Source organism: Diceros bicornis, chromosome 6, assembly GCF_020826845.1.
Source record: "Diceros bicornis minor isolate mBicDic1 chromosome 6, mDicBic1.mat.cur, whole genome shotgun sequence".
Lineage (NCBI taxonomy): Eukaryota > Metazoa > Chordata > Mammalia > Perissodactyla > Rhinocerotidae > Diceros > Diceros bicornis.
Genome location: NC_080745.1, coordinates 25,622,047 through 25,644,603, shown reverse-complemented (window position 1 = coordinate 25,644,603; position 22,557 = coordinate 25,622,047). Strand labels below are relative to the sequence as shown.

Below are 22,557 nucleotides of genomic sequence, written 5' to 3'. Positions count from 1 at the left end.
CATTTATTTATCTTTGTTTGTTTGTTTTTCTCAAAGAAGTCCCCTTCCCCAGTTTGATAACTTTCCGGCCCCACGTGACCGGCATCCTTTTTCTTTTTCTTCCTGGCCCTGCCTTTACTTGAAATATTGACGTTTGGCTCCTGGTGGATATCTCGCAGTCACTTTGGTTTCTAAAACATCGAAGGAAAATACCGTGAATCTGGCTGGCTGAGATGTTCCGTGTCCCCTCGCTCAGGCGCCTCGCTCTCTTCCCCCTGGTCCTGGCCCTGTCTGTCAGAGGTAGTGGAAGAGTCCCCTGAGACAACATTGCCCGAGCGGCACCGGACTCCTGAGACCGAGGCTGCGCGTCCTAGGGCCCCAGGAGTGATTGCCTGCCCCAGGGCCACTGCCTCCTTGCCTGAGGCCCAGCTCAAGCACGACCACCCTGCCGTGGGCAAGCTGCCTCTTCTGCAGAGGCTCTCTGTGTCTGTGTGTCTGTGCCGGTGGGGGTCTGTCTAGGTCGGTGTCTTGGATCCTCTCAGTGGCTCTGTCTCTCCGCTCCCTCGCGCAGGAGCTCTCCTGCGTCCCCACGGGGGGGACGAGCGTGGGCGGGGTCTCAGTCTCGGTGGGGGGCGTGGGGGTAACGGTGCCCCGCCCCCCGCCCCGACGCGAACCGAGGGAGGGCGGCGGGGTTCCGCCGATGCCCTCTGGTCGCCAGGGTGGCTCGGGGTGGTTTGGGGCCCCTCGGGGCCGGCCCGGAGCAGCGGCGGCCAGGCCCCGGGCTGGGAGGCTCCTCGGGCCGGAGGGGGCTCAGAGGAGCGCGGGCCGGGGGGCCCTGACGCCGCGACGCCTCCCGCCGCAGGGCCCGGAGCAGCCCGATCTCCTGCGACCTCGGGAGCGAGCCGAGCGGGCGCGAGCCTGGAGACTCCCGGGATGGGGCGGGAGAGCGCCTAGACTGGCGCCCCGCCCCCCGCCCGCGGGGTGCCAGAGGCCTCTCAGGCCCTGGGCGGGCGGCAGGGCAGCGCACCGCAGGGTTTGGCTGGCCAGGCGGCGGCGGCGGCGGCGGCGGCGGGGGCAGGTGGAGCGTGGCGGGCCGGTGGCAGCGGGCGGGGCGGGGGGGGGGGGCGCCGGCGGCTTGTGAGCCTCACAGGGCTCTGGGGGCGCGCGTCACAGAGCTCTGGGGGCGCGCGTCACAGGGCTCTGGGCGCGCGCCTGACAGGGGCCTGGGGGCCCGCGTCACAGGGGCCGGGGCGGCCCGGCGCGCCTTCTTAGGGGCGCCCGGCGGCGGCCCCGACGTCTACGGCCATACCACCCTGAACGCGCCCGATCTCGTCTGATCTCGGAAGCTAAGCAGGGTCGGGCCTGGTTAGTACTTGGATGGGAGACCGCCTGGGAATACCGGGTGCTGTAGGCTTTTTGCCTCCCGCCGTCTCCCTCTCCTTTTGCCACCGCCCCCAGCGCGGCTCCCTCGGCACACCGGCCGCCCCTCCGGCCTCCGCGCCCGCCCCCACCCCCACCGCTGCCCAGCTGCTGCCCGTGTGCGCGACAGCCGCCCAGGCGCGGGCAGGCTGTCGAAGCCCAGCCCTTCAACCTCGCGGCCCCCCCCACCGGGACCCCGGGCCCACTGGGGCCCGGCGTGACCCCGACTCCGCGCTCGTGGGCTCCCTGTGTCCTCGGCCTCTTCCCAGCCGCTAGGGGCCCGACAGACCCGAGCAGTTCACTCGGCCGCCCCAACCAGTTGGTAGCGTCATCGCGGTCGCGTCGGAGAGAATGGATTCCGTTCCCCCGTAGGGGGAGGGGGGGGCCAACGGATCAGAAAGCTACAAGCAGCAAATACTTCTTCCGGAGCTGAGGCACCACAGGAACCTGGTGAAGGTTTTCAGAAGACCGTCTGCAAAAGGACAGGGGAAAATGGGTTAGGGGAGCATTTCAGGCAGTTCATCCAAAACGCCACGGCTTCTGGATTTTCTGATGTTTGTGGTGTGTCTCAATCAAGTTAGTGCGTTGTTCTCACTTGTGATCTCACTCAAAATAAACGTTCGTTTCCGCCCCTGTGTCTCGACGTGTCACTTTTCATTTATTTATCTTTGTTTGTTTGTTTTTCTCAAAGAAGTCCCCTTCCCCAGTTTGATAACTTTCCGGCCCCACGTGACCGGCATCCTTTTTCTTTTTCTTCCTGGCCCTGCCTTTACTTGAAATATTGACGTTTGGCTCCTGGTGGATATCTCGCAGTCACTTTGGTTTCTAAAACATCGAAGGAAAATACCGTGAATCTGGCTGGCTGAGATGTTCCGTGTCCCCTCGCTCAGGCGCCTCGCTCTCTTCCCCCTGGTCCTGGCCCTGTCTGTCAGAGGTAGTGGAAGAGTCCCCTGAGACAACATTGCCCGAGCGGCACCGGACTCCTGAGACCGAGGCTGCGCGTCCTAGGGCCCCAGGAGTGATTGCCTGCCCCAGGGCCACTGCCTCCTTGCCTGAGGCCCAGCTCAAGCACGACCACCCTGCCGTGGGCAAGCTGCCTCTTCTGCAGAGGCTCTCTGTGTCTGTGTGTCTGTGCCGGTGGGGGTCTGTCTAGGTCGGTGTCTTGGATCCTCTCAGTGGCTCTGTCTCTCCGCTCCCTCGCGCAGGAGCTCTCCTGCGTCCCCACGGGGGGGACGAGCGTGGGCGGGGTCTCAGTCTCGGTGGGGGGCGTGGGGGTAACGGTGCCCCGCCCCCCGCCCCGACGCGAACCGAGGGAGGGCGGCGGGGTTCCGCCAATGCCCTCTGGTCGCCAGGGTGGCTCGGGGTGGTTTGGGGCCCCTCGGGGCCGGCCCGGAGCAGCGGCGGCCAGGCCCCGGGCTGGGAGGCTCCTCGGGCCGGAGGGGGCTCAGAGGAGCGCGGGCCGGGGGGCCCTGACGCCGCGACGCCTCCCGCCGCACGGCCCGGAGCAGCCCGATCTCCTGCGACCTCGGGAGCGAGCCGAGCGGGCGCGAGCCTGGAGACTCCCGGGATGGGGCGGGAGAGCGCCTAGACTGGCGCCCCGCCCCCCGCCCGCGGGGTGCCAGAGGCCTCTCAGGCCCTGGGCGGGCGGCAGGGCAGCGCACCGCAGGGTTTGGCTGGCCAGGCGGCGGCGGCGGCGGCGGCGGCGGGGGCAGGTGGAGCGCGGCGGGCCGGCGGCAGCGGGCGGGGCGGGGGGGGGGGGGCGCCGGCGGCTTGTGAGCCTCACAGGGCTCTGGGGGCGCGCGTCACAGAGCTCTGGGGGCGCGCGTCACAGGGCTCTGGGCGCGCGCCTGACAGGGGCCTGGGGGCCCGCGTCACAGGGGCCGGGGCGGCCCGGCGCGCCTTCTTAGGGGCGCCCGGCGGCGGCCCCGACGTCTACGGCCATACCACCCTGAACGCGCCCGATCTCGTCTGATCTCGGAAGCTAAGCAGGGTCGGGCCTGGTTAGTACTTGGATGGGAGACCGCCTGGGAATACCGGGTGCTGTAGGCTTTTTGCCTCCCGCCGTCTCCCTCTCCTTTTGCCACCGCCCCCAGCGCGGCTCCCTCGGCACACCGGCCGCCCCTCCGGCCTCCGCGCCCGCCCCCACCCCCACCGCTGCCCAGCTGCTGCCCGTGTGCGCGACAGCCGCCCAGGCGCGGGCAGGCTGTCGAAGCCCAGCCCTTCAACCTCGCGGCCCCCCCCACCGGGACCCCGGGCCCACTGGGGCCCGGCGTGACCCCGACTCCGCGCTCGTGGGCTCCCTGTGTCCTCGGCCTCTTCCCAGCCGCTAGGGGCCCGACAGACCCGAGCAGTTCACTCGGCCGCCCCAACCAGTTGGTAGCGTCATCGCGGTCGCGTCGGAGAGAATGGATTCCGTTCCCCCGTAGGGGGAGGGGGGGGCCAACGGATCAGAAAGCTACAAGCAGCAAATACTTCTTCCGGAGCTGAGGCACCACAGGAACCTGGTGAAGGTTTTCAGAAGACCGTCTGCAAAAGGACAGGGGAAAATGGGTTAGGGGAGCATTTCAGGCAGTTCATCCAAAACGCCACGGCTTCTGGATTTTCTGATGTTTGTGGTGTGTCTCAATCAAGTTAGTGCGTTGTTCTCACTTGTGATCTCACTCAAAATAAACGTTCGTTTCCGCCCCTGTGTCTCGACGTGTCACTTTTCATTTATTTATCTTTGTTTGTTTGTTTTTCTCAAAGAAGTCCCCTTCCCCAGTTTGATAACTTTCCGGCCCCACGTGACCGGCATCCTTTTTCTTTTTCTTCCTGGCCCTGCCTTTACTTGAAATATTGACGTTTGGCTCCTGGTGGATATCTCGCAGTCACTTTGGTTTCTAAAACATCGAAGGAAAATACCGTGAATCTGGCTGGCTGAGATGTTCCGTGTCCCCTCGCTCAGGCGCCTCGCTCTCTTCCCCCTGGTCCTGGCCCTGTCTGTCAGAGGTAGTGGAAGAGTCCCCTGAGACAACATTGCCCGAGCGGCACCGGACTCCTGAGACCGAGGCTGCGCGTCCTAGGGCCCCAGGAGTGATTGCCTGCCCCAGGGCCACTGCCTCCTTGCCTGAGGCCCAGCTCAAGCACGACCACCCTGCCGTGGGCAAGCTGCCTCTTCTGCAGAGGCTCTCTGTGTCTGTGTGTCTGTGCCGGTGGGGGTCTGTCTAGGTCGGTGTCTTGGATCCTCTCAGTGGCTCTGTCTCTCCGCTCCCTCGCGCAGGAGCTCTCCTGCGTCCCCACGGGGGGGACGAGCGTGGGCGGGGTCTCAGTCTCGGTGGGGGGCGTGGGGGTAACGGTGCCCCGCCCCCCGCCCCGACGCGAACCGAGGGAGGGCGGCGGGGTTCCGCCAATGCCCTCTGGTCGCCAGGGTGGCTCGGGGTGGTTTGGGGCCCCTCGGGGCCGGCCCGGAGCAGCGGCGGCCAGGCCCCGGGCTGGGAGGCTCCTCGGGCCGGAGGGGGCTCAGAGGAGCGCGGGCCGGGGGGCCCTGACGCCGCGACGCCTCCCGCCGCACGGCCCGGAGCAGCCCGATCTCCTGCGACCTCGGGAGCGAGCCGAGCGGGCGCGAGCCTGGAGACTCCCGGGATGGGGCGGGAGAGCGCCTAGACTGGCGCCCCGCCCCCCGCCCGCGGGGTGCCAGAGGCCTCTCAGGCCCTGGGCGGGCGGCAGGGCAGCGCACCGCAGGGTTTGGCTGGCCAGGCGGCGGCGGCGGCGGCGGCGGCGGGGGCAGGTGGAGCGCGGCGGGCCGGCGGCAGCGGGCGGGGCGGGGGGGGGGGCGCCGGCGGCTTGTGAGCCTCACAGGGCTCTGGGGGCGCGCGTCACAGGGCTCTGGGCGCGCGCCTGACAGGGGCCTGGGGGCCCGCGTCACAGGGGCCGGGGCGGCCCGGCGCGCCTTCTTAGGGGCGCCCGGCGGCGGCCCCGACGTCTACGGCCATACCACCCTGAACGCGCCCGATCTCGTCTGATCTGGGAAGCTAAGCAGGGTCGGGCCTGGTTAGTACTTGGATGGGAGACCGCCTGGGAATACCGGGTGCTGTAGGCTTTTTGCCTCCCGCCGTCTCCCTCTCCTTTTGCCACCGCCCCCAGCGCGGCTCCCTCGGCACACCGGCCGCCCCTCCGGCCTCCGCGCCCGCCCCCACCCCCACCGCTGCCCAGCTGCTGCCCGTGTGCGCGACAGCCGCCCAGGCGCGGGCAGGCTGTCGAAGCCCAGCCCTTCAACCTCGCGGCCCCCCCCACCGGGACCCCGGGCCCACTGGGGCCCGGCGTGACCCCGACTCCGCGCTCGTGGGCTCCCTGTGTCCTCGGCCTCTTCCCAGCCGCTAGGGGCCCGACAGACCCGAGCAGTTCACTCGGCCGCCCCAACCAGTTGGTAGCGTCATCGCGGTCGCGTCGGAGAGAATGGATTCCGTTCCCCCGTAGGGGGAGGGGGGGGCCAACGGATCAGAAAGCTACAAGCAGCAAATACTTCTTCCGGAGCTGAGGCACCACAGGAACCTGGTGAAGGTTTTCAGAAGACCGTCTGCAAAAGGACAGGGGAAAATGGGTTAGGGGAGCATTTCAGGCAGTTCATCCAAAACGCCACGGCTTCTGGATTTTCTGATGTTTGTGGTGTGTCTCAATCAAGTTAGTGCGTTGTTCTCACTTGTGATCTCACTCAAAATAAACGTTCGTTTCCGCCCCTGTGTCTCGACGTGTCACTTTTCATTTATTTATCTTTGTTTGTTTGTTTTTCTCAAAGAAGTCCCCTTCCCCAGTTTGATAACTTTCCGGCCCCACGTGACCGGCATCCTTTTTCTTTTTCTTCCTGGCCCTGCCTTTACTTGAAATATTGACGTTTGGCTCCTGGTGGATATCTCGCAGTCACTTTGGTTTCTAAAACATCGAAGGAAAATACCGTGAATCTGGCTGGCTGAGATGTTCCGTGTCCCCTCGCTCAGGCGCCTCGCTCTCTTCCCCCTGGTCCTGGCCCTGTCTGTCAGAGGTAGTGGAAGAGTCCCCTGAGACAACATTGCCCGAGCGGCACCGGACTCCTGAGACCGAGGCTGCGCGTCCTAGGGCCCCAGGAGTGATTGCCTGCCCCAGGGCCACTGCCTCCTTGCCTGAGGCCCAGCTCAAGCACGACCACCCTGCCGTGGGCAAGCTGCCTCTTCTGCAGAGGCTCTCTGTGTCTGTGTGTCTGTGCCGGTGGGGGTCTGTCTAGGTCGGTGTCTTGGATCCTCTCAGTGGCTCTGTCTCTCCGCTCCCTCGCGCAGGAGCTCTCCTGCGTCCCCACGGGGGGGACGAGCGTGGGCGGGGTCTCAGTCTCGGTGGGGGGCGTGGGGGTAACGGTGCCCCGCCCCCCGCCCCGACGCGAACCGAGGGAGGGCGGCGGGGTTCCGCCGATGCCCTCTGGTCGCCAGGGTGGCTCGGGGTGGTTTGGGGCCCCTCGGGGCCGGCCCGGAGCAGCGGCGGCCAGGCCCCGGGCTGGGAGGCTCCTCGGGCCGGAGGGGGCTCAGAGGAGCGCGGGCCGGGGGGCCCTGACGCCGCGACGCCTCCCGCCGCACGGCCCGGAGCAGCCCGATCTCCTGCGACCTCGGGAGCGAGCCGAGCGGGCGCGAGCCTGGAGACTCCCGGGATGGGGCGGGAGAGCGCCTAGACTGGCGCCCCGCCCCCCGCCCGCGGGGTGCCAGAGGCCTCTCAGGCCCTGGGCGGGCGGCAGGGCAGCGCACCGCAGGGTTTGGCTGGCCAGGCGGCGGCGGCGGCGGCGGCGGCGGGGGCAGGTGGAGCGCGGCGGGCCGGCGGCAGCGGGCGGGGCGGGGGGGGGGGGGCGCCGGCGGCTTGTGAGCCTCACAGGGCTCTGGGGGCGCGCGTCACAGGGCTCTGGGCGCGCGCCTGACAGGGGCCTGGGGGCCCGCGTCACAGGGGCCGGGGCGGCCCGGCGCGCCTTCTTAGGGGCGCCCGGCGGCGGCCCCGACGTCTACGGCCATACCACCCTGAACGCGCCCGATCTCGTCTGATCTCGGAAGCTAAGCAGGGTCGGGCCTGGTTAGTACTTGGATGGGAGACCGCCTGGGAATACCGGGTGCTGTAGGCTTTTTGCCTCCCGCCGTCTCCCTCTCCTTTTGCCACCGCCCCCAGCGCGGCTCCCTCGGCACACCGGCCGCCCCTCCGGCCTCCGCGCCCGCCCCCACCCCCACCGCTGCCCAGCTGCTGCCCGTGTGCGCGACAGCCGCCCAGGCGCGGGCAGGCTGTCGAAGCCCAGCCCTTCAACCTCGCGGCCCCCCCCACCGGGACCCCGGGCCCACTGGGGCCCGGCGTGACCCCGACTCCGCGCTCGTGGGCTCCCTGTGTCCTCGGCCTCTTCCCAGCCGCTAGGGGCCCGACAGACCCGAGCAGTTCACTCGGCCGCCCCAACCAGTTGGTAGCGTCATCGCGGTCGCGTCGGAGAGAATGGATTCCGTTCCCCCGTAGGGGGAGGGGGGGGCCAACGGATCAGAAAGCTACAAGCAGCAAATACTTCTTCCGGAGCTGAGGCACCACAGGAACCTGGTGAAGGTTTTCAGAAGACCGTCTGCAAAAGGACAGGGGAAAATGGGTTAGGGGAGCATTTCAGGCAGTTCATCCAAAACGCCACGGCTTCTGGATTTTCTGATGTTTGTGGTGTGTCTCAATCAAGTTAGTGCGTTGTTCTCACTTGTGATCTCACTCAAAATAAACGTTCGTTTCCGCCCCTGTGTCTCGACGTGTCACTTTTCATTTATTTATCTTTGTTTGTTTGTTTTTCTCAAAGAAGTCCCCTTCCCCAGTTTGATAACTTTCCGGCCCCACGTGACCGGCATCCTTTTTCTTTTTCTTCCTGGCCCTGCCTTTACTTGAAATATTGACGTTTGGCTCCTGGTGGATATCTCGCAGTCACTTTGGTTTCTAAAACATCGAAGGAAAATACCGTGAATCTGGCTGGCTGAGATGTTCCGTGTCCCCTCGCTCAGGCGCCTCGCTCTCTTCCCCCTGGTCCTGGCCCTGTCTGTCAGAGGTAGTGGAAGAGTCCCCTGAGACAACATTGCCCGAGCGGCACCGGACTCCTGAGACCGAGGCTGCGCGTCCTAGGGCCCCAGGAGTGATTGCCTGCCCCAGGGCCACTGCCTCCTTGCCTGAGGCCCAGCTCAAGCACGACCACCCTGCCGTGGGCAAGCTGCCTCTTCTGCAGAGGCTCTCTGTGTCTGTGTGTCTGTGCCGGTGGGGGTCTGTCTAGGTCGGTGTCTTGGATCCTCTCAGTGGCTCTGTCTCTCCGCTCCCTCGCGCAGGAGCTCTCCTGCGTCCCCACGGGGGGGACGAGCGTGGGCGGGGTCTCAGTCTCGGTGGGGGGCGTGGGGGTAACGGTGCCCCGCCCCCCGCCCCGACGCGAACCGAGGGAGGGCGGCGGGGTTCCGCCGATGCCCTCTGGTCGCCAGGGTGGCTCGGGGTGGTTTGGGGCCCCTCGGGGCCGGCCCGGAGCAGCGGCGGCCAGGCCCCGGGCTGGGAGGCTCCTCGGGCCGGACGGGGCTCAGAGGAGCGCGGGCCGGGGGGCCCTGACGCCGCGACGCCTCCCGCCGCAGGGCCCGGAGCAGCCCGATCTCCTGCGACCTCGGGAGCGAGCCGAGCGGGCGCGAGCCTGGAGACTCCCGGGATGGGGCGGGAGAGCGCCTAGACTGGCGCCCCGCCCCCCGCCCGCGGGGTGCCAGAGGCCTCTCAGGCCCTGGGCGGGCGGCAGGGCAGCGCACCGCAGGGTTTGGCTGGCCAGGCGGCGGCGGCGGCGGCGGCGGCGGGGGCAGGTGGAGCGCGGCGGGCCGGCGGCAGCGGGCGGGGCGGGGGGGGGGGGCGCCGGCGGCTTGTGAGCCTCACAGGGCTCTGGGGGCGCGCGTCACAGAGCTCTGGGGGCGCGCGTCACAGGGCTCTGGGCGCGCGCCTGACAGGGGCCTGGGGGCCCGCGTCACAGGGGCCGGGGCGGCCCGGCGCGCCTTCTTAGGGGCGCCCGGCGGCGGCCCCGACGTCTACGGCCATACCACCCTGAACGCGCCCGATCTCGTCTGATCTCGGAAGCTAAGCAGGGTCGGGCCTGGTTAGTACTTGGATGGGAGACCGCCTGGGAATACCGGGTGCTGTAGGCTTTTTGCCTCCCGCCGTCTCCCTCTCCTTTTGCCACCGCCCCCAGCGCGGCTCCCTCGGCACACCGGCCGCCCCTCCGGCCTCCGCGCCCGCCCCCACCCCCACCGCTGCCCAGCTGCTGCCCGTGTGCGCGACAGCCGCCCAGGCGCGGGCAGGCTGTCGAAGCCCAGCCCTTCAACCTCGCGGCCCCCCCCACCGGGACCCCGGGCCCACTGGGGCCCGGCGTGACCCCGACTCCGCGCTCGTGGGCTCCCTGTGTCCTCGGCCTCTTCCCAGCCGCTAGGGGCCCGACAGACCCGAGCAGTTCACTCGGCCGCCCCAACCAGTTGGTAGCGTCATCGCGGTCGCGTCGGAGAGAATGGATTCCGTTCCCCCGTAGGGGGAGGGGGGGGCCAACGGATCAGAAAGCTACAAGCAGCAAATACTTCTTCCGGAGCTGAGGCACCACAGGAACCTGGTGAAGGTTTTCAGAAGACCGTCTGCAAAAGGACAGGGGAAAATGGGTTAGGGGAGCATTTCAGGCAGTTCATCAAAACGCCACGGCTTCTGGATTTTCTGATGTTTGTGGTGTGTCTCAATCAAGTTAGTGCGTTGTTCTCACTTGTGATCTCACTCAAAATAAACGTTCGTTTCCGCACCTGTGTCTCGACGTGTCACTTTTCATTTATTTATCTTTGTTTGTTTGTTTTTCTCAAAGAAGTCCCCTTCCCCAGTTTGATAACTTTCCGGCCCCACGTGACCGGCATCCTTTTTCTTTTTCTTCCTGGCCCTGCCTTTACTTGAAATATTGACGTTTGGCTCCTGGTGGATATCTCGCAGTCACTTTGGTTTCTAAAACATCGAAGGAAAATACCGTGAATCTGGCTGGCTGAGATGTTCCGTGTCCCCTCGCTCAGGCGCCTCGCTCTCTTCCCCCTGGTCCTGGCCCTGTCTGTCAGAGGTAGTGGAAGAGTCCCCTGAGACAACATTGCCCGAGCGGCACCGGACTCCTGAGACCGAGGCTGCGCGTCCTAGGGCCCCAGGAGTGATTGCCTGCCCCAGGGCCACTGCCTCCTTGCCTGAGGCCCAGCTCAAGCACGACCACCCTGCCGTGGGCAAGCTGCCTCTTCTGCAGAGGCTCTCTGTGTCTGTGTGTCTGTGCCGGTGGGGGTCTGTCTAGGTCGGTGTCTTGGATCCTCTCAGTGGCTCTGTCTCTCCGCTCCCTCGCGCAGGAGCTCTCCTGCGTCCCCACGGGGGGGACGAGCGTGGGCGGGGTCTCAGTCTCGGTGGGGGGCGTGGGGGTAACGGTGCCCCGCCCCCCCGCCCCGACGCGAACCGAGGGAGGGCGGCGGGGTTCCGCCGATGCCCTCTGGTCGCCAGGGTGGCTCGGGGTGGTTTGGGGCCCCTCGGGGCCGGCCCGGAGCAGCGGCGGCCAGGCCCCGGGCTGGGAGGCTCCTCGGGCCGGAGGGGGCTCAGAGGAGCGCGGGCCGGGGGGCCCTGACGCCGCGACGCCTCCCGCCGCACGGCCCGGAGCAGCCCGATCTCCTGCGACCTCGGGAGCGAGCCGAGCGGGCGCGAGCCTGGAGACTCCCGGGATGGGGCGGGAGAGCGCCTAGACTGGCGCCCCGCCCCCCGCCCGCGGGGTGCCAGAGGCCTCTCAGGCCCTGGGCGGGCGGCAGGGCAGCGCACCGCAGGGTTTGGCTGGCCAGGCGGCGGCGGCGGCGGCGGCGGCGGCGGCGGCGGCGGCGGCGGCGGCAGGTGGAGCGCGGCGGGCCGGCGGCAGCGGGCGGGGCGGGGTGGGGCGGGGCGCCGGCGGCTTGTGAGCCTCACAGGGCTCTGGGGGCGCGCGTCACAGAGCTCTGGGGGCGCGCGTCACAGGGCTCTGGGCGCGCGCCTGACAGGGGCCTGGGGGCCCGCGTCACAGGGGCCGGGGCGGCCCGGCGCGCCTTCTTAGGGGCGCCCGGCGGCGGCCCCGACGTCTACGGCCATACCACCCTGAACGCGCCCGATCTCGTCTGATCTCGGAAGCTAAGCAGGGTCGGGCCTGGTTAGTACTTGGATGGGAGACCGCCTGGGAATACCGGGTGCTGTAGGCTTTTTGCCTCCCGCCGTCTCCCTCTCCTTTTGCCACCGCCCCCAGCGCGGCTCCCTCGGCACACCGGCCGCCCCTCCGGCCTCCGCGCCCGCCCCCACCCCCACCGCTGCCCAGCTGCTGCCCGTGTGCGCGACAGCCGCCCAGGCGCGGGCAGGCTGTCGAAGCCCAGCCCTTCAACCTCGCGGCCCCCCCCACCGGGACCCCGGGCCCACTGGGGCCCGGCGTGACCCCGACTCCGCGCTCGTGGGCTCCCTGTGTCCTCGGCCTCTTCCCAGCCGCTAGGGGCCCGACAGACCCGAGCAGTTCACTCGGCCGCCCCAACCAGTTGGTAGCGTCATCGCGGTCGCGTCGGAGAGAATGGATTCCGTTCCCCCGTAGGGGGAGGGGGGGGCCAACGGATCAGAAAGCTACAAGCAGCAAATACTTCTTCCGGAGCTGAGGCACCACAGGAACCTGGTGAAGGTTTTCAGAAGACCGTCTGCAAAAGGACAGGGGAAAATGGGTTAGGGGAGCATTTCAGGCAGTTCATCCAAAACGCCACGGCTTCTGGATTTTCTGATGTTTGTGGTGTGTCTCAATCAAGTTAGTGCGTTGTTCTCACTTGTGATCTCACTCAAAATAAACGTTCGTTTCCGCCCCTGTGTCTCGACGTGTCACTTTTCATTTATTTATCTTTGTTTGTTTGTTTTTCTCAAAGAAGTCCCCTTCCCCAGTTTGATAACTTTCCGGCCCCACGTGACCGGCATCCTTTTTCTTTTTCTTCCTGGCCCTGCCTTTACTTGAAATATTGACGTTTGGCTCCTGGTGGATATCTCGCAGTCACTTTGGTTTCTAAAACATCGAAGGAAAATACCGTGAATCTGGCTGGCTGAGATGTTCCGTGTCCCCTCGCTCAGGCGCCTCGCTCTCTTCCCCCTGGTCCTGGCCCTGTCTGTCAGAGGTAGTGGAAGAGTCCCCTGAGACAACATTGCCCGAGCGGCACCGGACTCCTGAGACCGAGGCTGCGCGTCCTAGGGCCCCAGGAGTGATTGCCTGCCCCAGGGCCACTGCCTCCTTGCCTGAGGCCCAGCTCAAGCACGACCACCCTGCCGTGGGCAAGCTGCCTCTTCTGCAGAGGCTCTCTGTGTCTGTGTGTCTGTGCCGGTGGGGGTCTGTCTAGGTCGGTGTCTTGGATCCTCTCAGTGGCTCTGTCTCTCCGCTCCCTCGCGCAGGAGCTCTCCTGCGTCCCCACGGGGGGGACGAGCGTGGGCGGGGTCTCAGTCTCGGTGGGGGGCGTGGGGGTAACGGTGCCCCGCCCCCCGCCCCGACGCGAACCGAGGGAGGGCGGCGGGGTTCCGCCGATGCCCTCTGGTCGCCAGGGTGGCTCGGGGTGGTTTGGGGCCCCTCGGGGCCGGCCCGGAGCAGCGGCGGCCAGGCCCCGGGCTGGGAGGCTCCTCGGGCCGGACGGGGCTCAGAGGAGCGCGGGCCGGGGGGCCCTGACGCCGCGACGCCTCCCGCCGCACGGCCCGGAGCAGCCCGATCTCCTGCGACCTCGGGAGCGAGCCGAGCGGGCGCGAGCCTGGAGACTCCCGGGATGGGGCGGGAGAGCGCCTAGACTGGCGCCCCGCCCCCCGCCCGCGGGGTGCCAGAGGCCTCTCAGGCCCTGGGCGGGCGGCAGGGCAGCGCACCGCAGGGTTTGGCTGGCCAGGCGGCGGCGGCGGCGGCGGCGGCGGCGGCAGGTGGAGCGCGGCGGGCCGGCGGCAGCGGGCGGGGCGGGGGGGGGGGGCGCCGGCGGCTTGTGAGCCTCACAGGGCTCTGGGGGCGCGCGTCACAGAGCTCTGGGGGCGCGCGTCACAGGGCTCTGGGCGCGCGCCTGACAGGGGCCTGGGGGGCCCGCGTCACAGGGGCCGGGGCGGCCCGGCGCGCCTTCTTAGGGGCGCCCGGCGGCGGCCCCGACGTCTACGGCCATACCACCCTGAACGCGCCCGATCTCGTCTGATCTCGGAAGCTAAGCAGGGTCGGGCCTGGTTAGTACTTGGATGGGAGACCGCCTGGGAATACCGGGTGCTGTAGGCTTTTTGCCTCCCGCCGTCTCCCTCTCCTTTTGCCACCGCCCCCAGCGCGGCTCCCTCGGCACACCGGCCGCCCCTCCGGCCTCCGCGCCCGCCCCCACCCCCACCGCTGCCCAGCTGCTGCCCGTGTGCGCGACAGCCGCCCAGGCGCGGGCAGGCTGTCGAAGCCCAGCCCTTCAACCTCGCGGCCCCCCCCCACCGGGACCCCGGGCCCACTGGGGCCCGGCGTGACCCCGACTCCGCGCTCGTGGGCTCCCTGTGTCCTCGGCCTCTTCCCAGCCGCTAGGGGCCCGACAGACCCGAGCAGTTCACTCGGCCGCCCCAACCAGTTGGTAGCGTCATCGCGGTCGCGTCGGAGAGAATGGATTCCGTTCCCCCGTAGGGGGAGGGGGGGGCCAACGGATCAGAAAGCTACAAGCAGCAAATACTTCTTCCGGAGCTGAGGCACCACAGGAACCTGGTGAAGGTTTTCAGAAGACCGTCTGCAAAAGGACAGGGGAAAATGGGTTAGGGGAGCATTTCAGGCAGTTCATCCAAAACGCCACGGCTTCTGGATTTTCTGATGTTTGTGGTGTGTCTCAATCAAGTTAGTGCGTTGTTCTCACTTGTGATCTCACTCAAAATAAACGTTCGTTTCCGCCCCTGTGTCTCGACGTGTCACTTTTCATTTATTTATCTTTGTTTGTTTGTTTTGCTCAAAGAAGTCCCCTTCCCCAGTTTGATAACTTTCCGGCCCCACGTGACCGGCATCCTTTTTCTTTTTCTTCCTGGCCCTGCCTTTACTTGAAATATTGACGTTTGGCTCCTGGTGGATATCTCGCAGTCACTTTGGTTTCTAAAACATCGAAGGAAAATACCGTGAATCTGGCTGGCTGAGATGTTCCGTGTCCCCTCGCTCAGGCGCCTCGCTCTCTTCCCCCTGGTCCTGGCCCTGTCTGTCAGAGGTAGTGGAAGAGTCCCCTGAGACAACATTGCCCGAGCGGCACCGGACTCCTGAGACCGAGGCTGCGCGTCCTAGGGCCCCAGGAGTGATTGCCTGCCCCAGGGCCACTGCCTCCTTGCCTGAGGCCCAGCTCAAGCACGACCACCCTGCCGTGGGCAAGCTGCCTCTTCTGCAGAGGCTCTCTGTGTCTGTGTGTCTGTGCCGGTGGGGGTCTGTCTAGGTCGGTGTCTTGGATCCTCTCAGTGGCTCTGTCTCTCCGCTCCCTCGCGCAGGAGCTCTCCTGCGTCCCCACGGGGGGGGGGGGGGGGACGAGCGTGGGCGGGGTCTCAGTCTCGGTGGGGGGCGTGGGGGTAACGGTGCCCCGCCCCCCGCCCCGACGCGAACCGAGGGAGGGCGGCGGGGTTCCGCCGATGCCCTCTGGTCGCCAGGGTGGCTCGGGGTGGTTTGGGGCCCCTCGGGGCCGGCCCGGAGCAGCGGCGGCCAGGCCCCGGGCTGGGAGGCTCCTCGGGCCGGAGGGGGCTCAGAGGAGCGCGGGCCGGGGGGCCCTGACGCCGCGACGCCTCCCGCCGCACGGCCCGGAGCAGCCCGATCTCCTGCGACCTCGGGAGCGAGCCGAGCGGGCGCGAGCCTGGAGACTCCCGGGATGGGGCGGGGAGAGCGCCTAGACTGGCGCCCCGCCCCCCGCCCGCGGGGTGCCAGAGGCCTCTCAGGCCCTGGGCGGGCGGCAGGGCAGCGCACCGCAGGGTTTGGCTGGCCAGGCGGCGGCGGCGGCGGCGGCGGCGGCGGCGGCGGCGGCGGCGGCAGGTGGAGCGCGGCGGGCCGGCGGCAGCGGGCGGGGGCGGGGTGGGGCGGGGCGCCGGCGGCTTGTGAGCCTCACAGGGCTCTGGGGGCGCGCGTCACAGAGCTCTGGGGGCGCGCGTCACAGGGCTCTGGGCGCGCGCCTGACAGGGGCCTGGGGGCCCGCGTCACAGGGGCCGGGGCGGCCCGGCGCGCCTTCTTAGGGGCGCCCGGCGGCGGCCCCGACGTCTACGGCCATACCACCCTGAACGCGCCCGATCTCGTCTGATCTCGGAAGCTAAGCAGGGTCGGGCCTGGTTAGTACTTGGATGGGAGACCGCCTGGGAATACCGGGTGCTGTAGGCTTTTTGCCTCCCGCCGTCTCCCTCTCCTTTTGCCACCGCCCCCAGCGCGGCTCCCTCGGCACACCGGCCGCCCCTCCGGCCTCCGCGCCCGCCCCCACCCCCACCGCTGCCCAGCTGCTGCCCGTGTGCGCGACAGCCGCCCAGGCGCGGGCAGGCTGTCGAAGCCCAGCCCTTCAACCTCGCGGCCCCCCCCACCGGGACCCCGGGCCCACTGGGGCCCGGCGTGACCCCGACTCCGCGCTCGTGGGCTCCCTGTGTCCTCGGCCTCTTCCCAGCCGCTAGGGGCCCGACAGACCCGAGCAGTTCACTCGGCCGCCCCAACCAGTTGGTAGCGTCATCGCGGTCGCGTCGGAGAGAATGGATTCCGTTCCCCCGTAGGGGGAGGGGGGGGCCAACGGATCAGAAAGCTACAAGCAGCAAATACTTCTTCCGGAGCTGAGGCACCACAGGAACCTGGTGAAGGTTTTCAGAAGACCGTCTGCAAAAGGACAGGGGAAAATGGGTTAGGGGAGCATTTCAGGCAGTTCATCCAAAACGCCACGGCTTCTGGATTTTCTGATGTTTGTGGTGTGTCTCAATCAAGTTAGTGCGTTGTTCTCACTTGTGATCTCACTCAAAATAAACGTTCGTTTCCGCCCCTGTGTCTCGACGTGTCACTTTTCATTTATTTATCTTTGTTTGTTTGTTTTTCTCAAAGAAGTCCCCTTCCCCAGTTTGATAACTTTCCGGCCCCACGTGACCGGCATCCTTTTTCTTTTTCTTCCTGGCCCTGCCTTTACTTGAAATATTGACGTTTGGCTCCTGGTGGATATCTCGCAGTCACTTTGGTTTCTAAAACATCGAAGGAAAATACCGTGAATCTGGCTGGCTGAGATGTTCCGTGTCCCCTCGCTCAGGCGCCTCGCTCTCTTCCCCCTGGTCCTGGCCCTGTCTGTCAGAGGTAGTGGAAGAGTCCCCTGAGACAACATTGCCCGAGCGGCACCGGACTCCTGAGACCGAGGCTGCGCGTCCTAGGGCCCCAGGAGTGATTGCCTGCCCCAGGGCCACTGCCTCCTTGCCTGAGGCCCAGCTCAAGCACGACCACCCTGCCGTGGGCAAGCTGCCTCTTCTGCAGAGGCTCTCTGTGTCTGTGTGTCTGTGCCGGTGGGGGGTCTGTCTAGGTCGGTGTCTTGGATCCTCTCAGTGGCTCTGTCTCTCCGCTCCCTCGCGCAGGAGCTCTCCTGCGTCCCCACGGGGGGGACGAGCGTGGGCGGGGTCTCAGTCTCGGTGGGGGGCGTGGGGGTAACGGTGCCCCGCCCCCCGCCCCGACGCGAACCGAGGGAGGGCGGCGGGGTTCCGCCAATGCCCTCTGGTCGCCAGGGTGGCTCGGGGTGGTTTGGGGCCCCTCGGGGCCGGCCCGGAGCAGCGGCGGCCAGGCCCCGGGCTGGGAGGCTCCTCGGGCCGGAGGGGGCTCAGAGGAGCGCGGGCCGGGGGGCCCTGACGCCGCGACGCCTCCCGCCGCACGGCCCGGAGCAGCCCGATCTCCTGCGACCTCGGGAGCGAGCCGAGCGGGCGCGAGCCTGGAGACTCCCGGGATGGGGCGGGAGAGCGCCTAGACTGGCGCCCCGCCCCCCGCCCGCGGGGTGCCAGAGGCCTCTCAGGCCCTGGGCGGGCGGCAGGGCAGCGCACCGCAGGGTTTGGCTGGCCAGGCGGCGGCGGCGGCGGCGGCGGCGGGGGCAGGTGGAGCGCGGCGGGCCGGCGGCAGCGGGCGGGGCGGGGGGGGGGGGCGCCGGCGGCTTGTGAGCCTCACAGGGCTCTGGGGGCGCGCGTCACAGGGCTCTGGGCGCGCGCCTGACAGGGGCCTGGGGGCCCGCGTCACAGGGGCCGGGGCGGCCCGGCGCGCCTTCTTAGGGGCGCCCGGCGGCGGCCCCGACGTCTACGGCCATACCACCCTGAACGCGCCCGATCTCGTCTGATCTGGGAAGCTAAGCAGGGTCGGGCCTGGTTAGTACTTGGATGGGAGACCGCCTGGGAATACCGGGTGCTGTAGGCTTTTTGCCTCCCGCCGTCTCCCTCTCCTTTTGCCACCGCCCCCAGCGCGGCTCCCTCGGCACACCGGCCGCCCCTCCGGCCTCCGCGCCCGCCCCCCACCCCCCACCGCTGCCCAGCTGCTGCCCGTGTGCGCGACAGCCGCCCAGGCGCGGGCAGGCTGTCGAAGCCCAGCCCTTCAACCTCGCGGCCCCCCCCACCGGGACCCCGGGCCCACTGGGGCCCGGCGTGACCCCGACTCCGCGCTCGTGGGCTCCCTGTGTCCTCGGCCTCTTCCCAGCCGCTAGGGGCCCGACAGACCCGAGCAGTTCACTCGGCCGCCCCAACCAGTTGGTAGCGTCATCGCGGTCGCGTCGGAGAGAATGGATTCCGTTCCCCCGTAGGGGGAGGGGGGGGCCAACGGATCAGAAAGCTACAAGCAGCAAATACTTCTTCCGGAGCTGAGGCACCACAGGAACCTGGTGAAGGTTTTCAGAAGACCGTCTGCAAAAGGACAGGGGAAAATGGGTTAGGGGAGCATTTCAGGCAGTTCATCCAAAACGCCACGGCTTCTGGATTTTCTGATGTTTGTGGTGTGTCTCAATCAAGTTAGTGCGTTGTTCTCACTTGTGATCTCACTCAAAATAAACGTTCGTTTCCGCCCCTGTGTCTCGACGTGTCACTTTTCATTTATTTATCTTTGTTTGTTTGTTTTTCTCAAAGAAGTCCCCTTCCCCAGTTTGATAACTTTCCGGCCCCACGTGACCGGCATCCTTTTTCTTTTTCTTCCTGGCCCTGCCTTTACTTGAAATATTGACGTTTGGCTCCTGGTGGATATCTCGCAGTCACTTTGGTTTCTAAAACATCGAAGGAAAATACCGTGAATCTGGCTGGCTGAGATGTTCCGTGTCCCCTCGCTCAGGCGCCTCGCTCTCTTCCCCCTGGTCCTGGCCCTGTCTGTCAGAGGTAGTGGAAGAGTCCCCTGAGACAACATTGCCCGAGCGGCACCGGACTCCTGAGACCGAGGCTGCGCGTCCTAGGGCCCCAGGAGTGATTGCCTGCCCCAGGGCCACTGCCTCCTTGCCTGAGGCCCAGCTCAAGCACGACCACCCTGCCGTGGGCAAGCTGCCTCTTCTGCAGAGGCTCTCTGTGTCTGTGTGTCTGTGCCGGTGGGGGTCTGTCTAGGTCGGTGTCTTGGATCCTCTCAGTGGCTCTGTCTCTCCGCTCCCTCGCGCAGGAGCTCTCCTGCGTCCCCACGGGGGGGACGAGCGTGGGCGGGGTCTCAGTCTCGGTGGGGGGCGTGGGGGTAACGGTGCCCCGCCCCCCGCCCCGACGCGAACCGAGGGAGGGCGGCGGGGTTCCGCCGATGCCCTCTGGTCGCCAGGGTGGCTCGGGGTGGTTTGGGGCCCCTCGGGGCCGGCCCGGAGCAGCGGCGGCCAGGCCCCGGGCTGGGAGGCTCCTCGGGCCGGAGGGGGCTCAGAGGAGCGCGGGCCGGGGGGCCCTGACGCCGCGACGCCTCCCGCCGCACGGCCCGGAGCAGCCCGATCTCCTGCGACCTCGGGAGCGAGCCGAGCGGGCGCGAGCCTGGAGACTCCCGGGATGGGGCGGGAGAGCGCCTAGACTGGCGCCCCGCCCCCCGCCCGCGGGGTGCCAGAGGCCTCTCAGGCCCTGGGCGGGCGGCAGGGCAGCGCACCGCAGGGTTTGGCTGGCCAGGCGGCGGCGGCGGCGGCGGCGGCGGGGGCAGGTGGAGCGCGGCGGGCCGGCGGCAGCGGGCGGGGCGGGGGGGGGGGCGCCGGCGGCTTGTGAGCCTCACAGGGCTCTGGGGGGCGCGCGTCACAGGGCTCTGGGCGCGCGCCTGACAGGGGCCTGGGGGCCCGCGTCACAGGGGCCGGGGCGGCCCGGCGCGCCTTCTTAGGGGCGCCCGGCGGCGGCCCCGACGTCTACGGCCATACCACCCTGAACGCGCCCGATCTCGTCTGATCTCGGAAGCTAAGCAGGGTCGGGCCTGGTTAGTACTTGGATGGGAGACCGCCTGGGAATACCGGGTGCTGTAGGCTTTTTGCCTCCCGCCGTCTCCCTCTCCTTTTGCCACCGCCCCCAGCGCGGCTCCCTCGGCACACCGGCCGCCCCCTCCGGCCTCCGCGCCCGCCCCCACCCCCACCGCTGCCCAGCTGCTGCCCGTGTGCGCGACAGCCGCCCAGGCGCGGGCAGGCTGTCGAAGCCCAGCCCTTCAACCTCGCGGCCCCCCCCACCGGGACCCCGGGCCCACTGGGGCCCGGCGTGACCCCGACTCCGCGCTCGTGGGCTCCCTGTGTCCTCGGCCTCTTCCCAGCCGCTAGGGGCCCGACAGACCCGAGCAGTTCACTCGGCCGCCCCAACCAGTTGGTAGCGTCATCGCGGTCGCGTCGGAGAGAATGGATTCCGTTCCCCCCGTAGGGGGAGGGGGGGGCCAACGGATCAGAAAGCTACAAGCAGCAAATACTTCTTCCGGAGCTGAGGCACCACAGGAACCTGGTGAAGGTTTTCAGAAGACCGTCTGCAAAAGGACAGGGGAAAATGGGTTAGGGGAGCATTTCAGGCAGTTCATCAAAACGCCACGGCTTCTGGATTTTCTGATGTTTGTGGTGTGTCTCAATCAAGTTAGTGCGTTGTTCTCACTTGTGATCTCACTCAAAATAAACGTTCGTTTCCGCACCTGTGTCTCGACGTGTCACTTTTCATTTATTTATCTTTGTTTGTTTGTTTTTCTCAAAGAAGTCCCCTTCCCCAGTTTGATAACTTTCCGGCCCCACGTGACCGGCATCCTTTTTTCTTTTTCTTCCTGGCCCTGCCTTTACTTGAAATATTGACGTTTGGCTCCTGGTGGATATCTCGCAGTCACTTTGGTTTCTAAACATCGAAAATACCGTGAATCTGGCTGGCTGAGATGTTCCGTGTCCCCTCGCTCAGGCGCCTCGCTCTCTTCCCCCTGGTCCTGGCCCTGTCTGTCAGAGGTAGTGGAAGAGTCCCCTGAGACAACATTGCCCGAGCGGCACCGGACTCCTGAGACCGAGGCTGCGCGTCCTAGGGCCCCAGGAGTGATTGCCTGCCCCAGGGCCACTGCCTCCTTGCCTGAGGCCCAGCTCAAGCACGACCACCCTGCCGTGGGCAAGCTGCCTCTTCTGCAGAGGCTCTCTGTGTCTGTGTGTCTGTGCCGGTGGGGGTCTGTCTAGGTCGGTGTCTTGGATCCTCTCAGTGGCTCTGTCTCTCCGCTCCCTCGCGCAGGAGCTCTCCTGCGTCCCCACGGGGGGGACGAGCGTGGGCGGGGTCTCAGTCTCGGTGGGGGGCGTGGGGGTAACGGTGCCCCGCCCCCCGCCCCGACGCGAACCGAGGGAGGGCGGCGGGGTTCCGCCGATGCCCTCTGGTCGCCAGGGTGGCTCGGGGTGGTTTGGGGCCCCTCGGGGCCGGCCCGGAGCAGCGGCGGCCAGGCCCCGGGCTGGGAGGCTCCTCGGGCCGGAGGGGGCTCAGAGGAGCGCGGGCCGGGGGGCCCTGACGCCGCGACGCCTCCCGCCGCACGGCCCGGAGCAGCCCGATCTCCTGCGACCTCGGGAGCGAGCCGAGCGGGCGCGAGCCTGGAGACTCCCGGGATGGGGCGGGAGAGCGCCTAGACTGGCGCCCCGCCCCCCGCCCGCGGGGTGCCAGAGGCCTCTCAGGCCCTGGGCGGGCGGCAGGGCAGCGCACCGCAGGGTTTGGCTGGCCAGGCGGCGGCGGCGGCGGCGGCGGCGGCGGCGGCGGCGGCGGCGGCGGCAGGTGGAGCGCGGCGGGCCGGCGGCAGCGGGCGGGGCGGGGTGGGGCGGGGCGCCGGCGGCTTGTGAGCCTCACAGGGCTCTGGGGGCGCGCGTCACAGAGCTCTGGGGGCGCGCGTCACAGGGCTCTGGGCGCGCGCCTGACAGGGGCCTGGGGGCCCGCGTCACAGGGGCCGGGGCGGCCCGGCGCGCCTTCTTAGGGGCGCCCGGCGGCGGCCCCGACGTCTACGGCCATACCACCCTGAACGCGCCCGATCTCGTCTGATCTCGGAAGCTAAGCAGGGTCGGGCCTGGTTAGTACTTGGATGGGAGACCGCCTGGGAATACCGGGTGCTGTAGGCTTTTTGCCTCCCGCCGTCTCCCTCTCCTTTTGCCACCGCCCCCAGCGCGGCTCCCTCGGCACACCGGCCGCCCCTCCGGCCTCCGCGCCCGCCCCCACCCCCACCGCTGCCCAGCTGCTGCCCGTGTGCGCGACAGCCGCCCAGGCGCGGGCAGGCTGTCGAAGCCCAGCCCTTCAACCTCGCGGCCCCCCCCACCGGGACCCCGGGCCCACTGGGGCCCGGCGTGACCCCGACTCCGCGCTCGTGGGCTCCCTGTGTCCTCGGCCTCTTCCCAGCCGCTAGGGGCCCGACAGACCCGAGCAGTTCACTCGGCCGCCCCAACCAGTTGGTAGCGTCATCGCGGTCGCGTCGGAGAGAATGGATTCCGTTCCCCCGTAGGGGGAGGGGGGGGCCAACGGATCAGAAAGCTACAAGCAGCAAATACTTCTTCCGGAGCTGAGGCACCACAGGAACCTGGTGAAGGTTTTCAGAAGACCGTCTGCAAAAGGACAGGGGAAAATGGGTTAGGGGAGCATTTCAGGCAGTTCATCCAAAACGCCACGGCTTCTGGATTTTCTGATGTTTGTGGTGTGTCTCAATCAAGTTAGTGCGTTGTTCTCACTTGTGATCTCACTCAAAATAAACGTTCGTTTCCGCCCCTGTGTCTCGACGTGTCA

General features: G+C 68.0%; 11 non-coding genes across 11 annotated transcripts; all 11 read left to right on the top strand.

Annotated features, from left to right (window-relative positions):
- The first annotated feature begins 1,274 nt into the window (after nt 1–1,274).
- LOC131407693 (5S ribosomal RNA) lies at nt 1,275–1,393 on the top strand. The gene has a single exon (XR_009220566.1). It is a non-coding gene; the product is annotated as a 5S ribosomal RNA (ribosomal RNA).
- Nucleotides 1,394–3,328: 1,935 nt separating this feature from the next.
- Nucleotides 3,329–3,447, top strand: LOC131407692 (5S ribosomal RNA). The gene has a single exon (XR_009220565.1). It is a non-coding gene; the product is annotated as a 5S ribosomal RNA (ribosomal RNA).
- Nucleotides 3,448–5,357: 1,910 nt separating this feature from the next.
- Nucleotides 5,358–5,476, top strand: LOC131407724 (5S ribosomal RNA). Its single transcript, XR_009220597.1, has one exon. It is a non-coding gene; the product is annotated as a 5S ribosomal RNA (ribosomal RNA).
- Nucleotides 5,477–7,388: 1,912 nt separating this feature from the next.
- On the top strand, nt 7,389–7,507 carry LOC131407691 (5S ribosomal RNA). Its single transcript, XR_009220564.1, has one exon. It is a non-coding gene; the product is annotated as a 5S ribosomal RNA (ribosomal RNA).
- Nucleotides 7,508–9,441: 1,934 nt separating this feature from the next.
- Nucleotides 9,442–9,560, top strand: LOC131407690 (5S ribosomal RNA). Its single transcript, XR_009220563.1, has one exon. It is a non-coding gene; the product is annotated as a 5S ribosomal RNA (ribosomal RNA).
- A 1,954-nt stretch (nt 9,561–11,514) lies between these two features.
- Nucleotides 11,515–11,633, top strand: LOC131407689 (5S ribosomal RNA). The gene has a single exon (XR_009220562.1). It is a non-coding gene; the product is annotated as a 5S ribosomal RNA (ribosomal RNA).
- Nucleotides 11,634–13,568: 1,935 nt separating this feature from the next.
- LOC131407687 (5S ribosomal RNA) lies at nt 13,569–13,687 on the top strand. Its single transcript, XR_009220561.1, has one exon. It is a non-coding gene; the product is annotated as a 5S ribosomal RNA (ribosomal RNA).
- Nucleotides 13,688–15,650: 1,963 nt separating this feature from the next.
- On the top strand, nt 15,651–15,769 carry LOC131407686 (5S ribosomal RNA). Its single transcript, XR_009220560.1, has one exon. It is a non-coding gene; the product is annotated as a 5S ribosomal RNA (ribosomal RNA).
- Nucleotides 15,770–17,681: 1,912 nt separating this feature from the next.
- On the top strand, nt 17,682–17,800 carry LOC131407723 (5S ribosomal RNA). The gene has a single exon (XR_009220596.1). It is a non-coding gene; the product is annotated as a 5S ribosomal RNA (ribosomal RNA).
- Nucleotides 17,801–19,713: 1,913 nt separating this feature from the next.
- On the top strand, nt 19,714–19,832 carry LOC131407685 (5S ribosomal RNA). Its single transcript, XR_009220559.1, has one exon. It is a non-coding gene; the product is annotated as a 5S ribosomal RNA (ribosomal RNA).
- A 1,951-nt stretch (nt 19,833–21,783) lies between these two features.
- Nucleotides 21,784–21,902, top strand: LOC131407684 (5S ribosomal RNA). The gene has a single exon (XR_009220558.1). It is a non-coding gene; the product is annotated as a 5S ribosomal RNA (ribosomal RNA).
- Nucleotides 21,903–22,557: the final 655 nt, after the last annotated feature.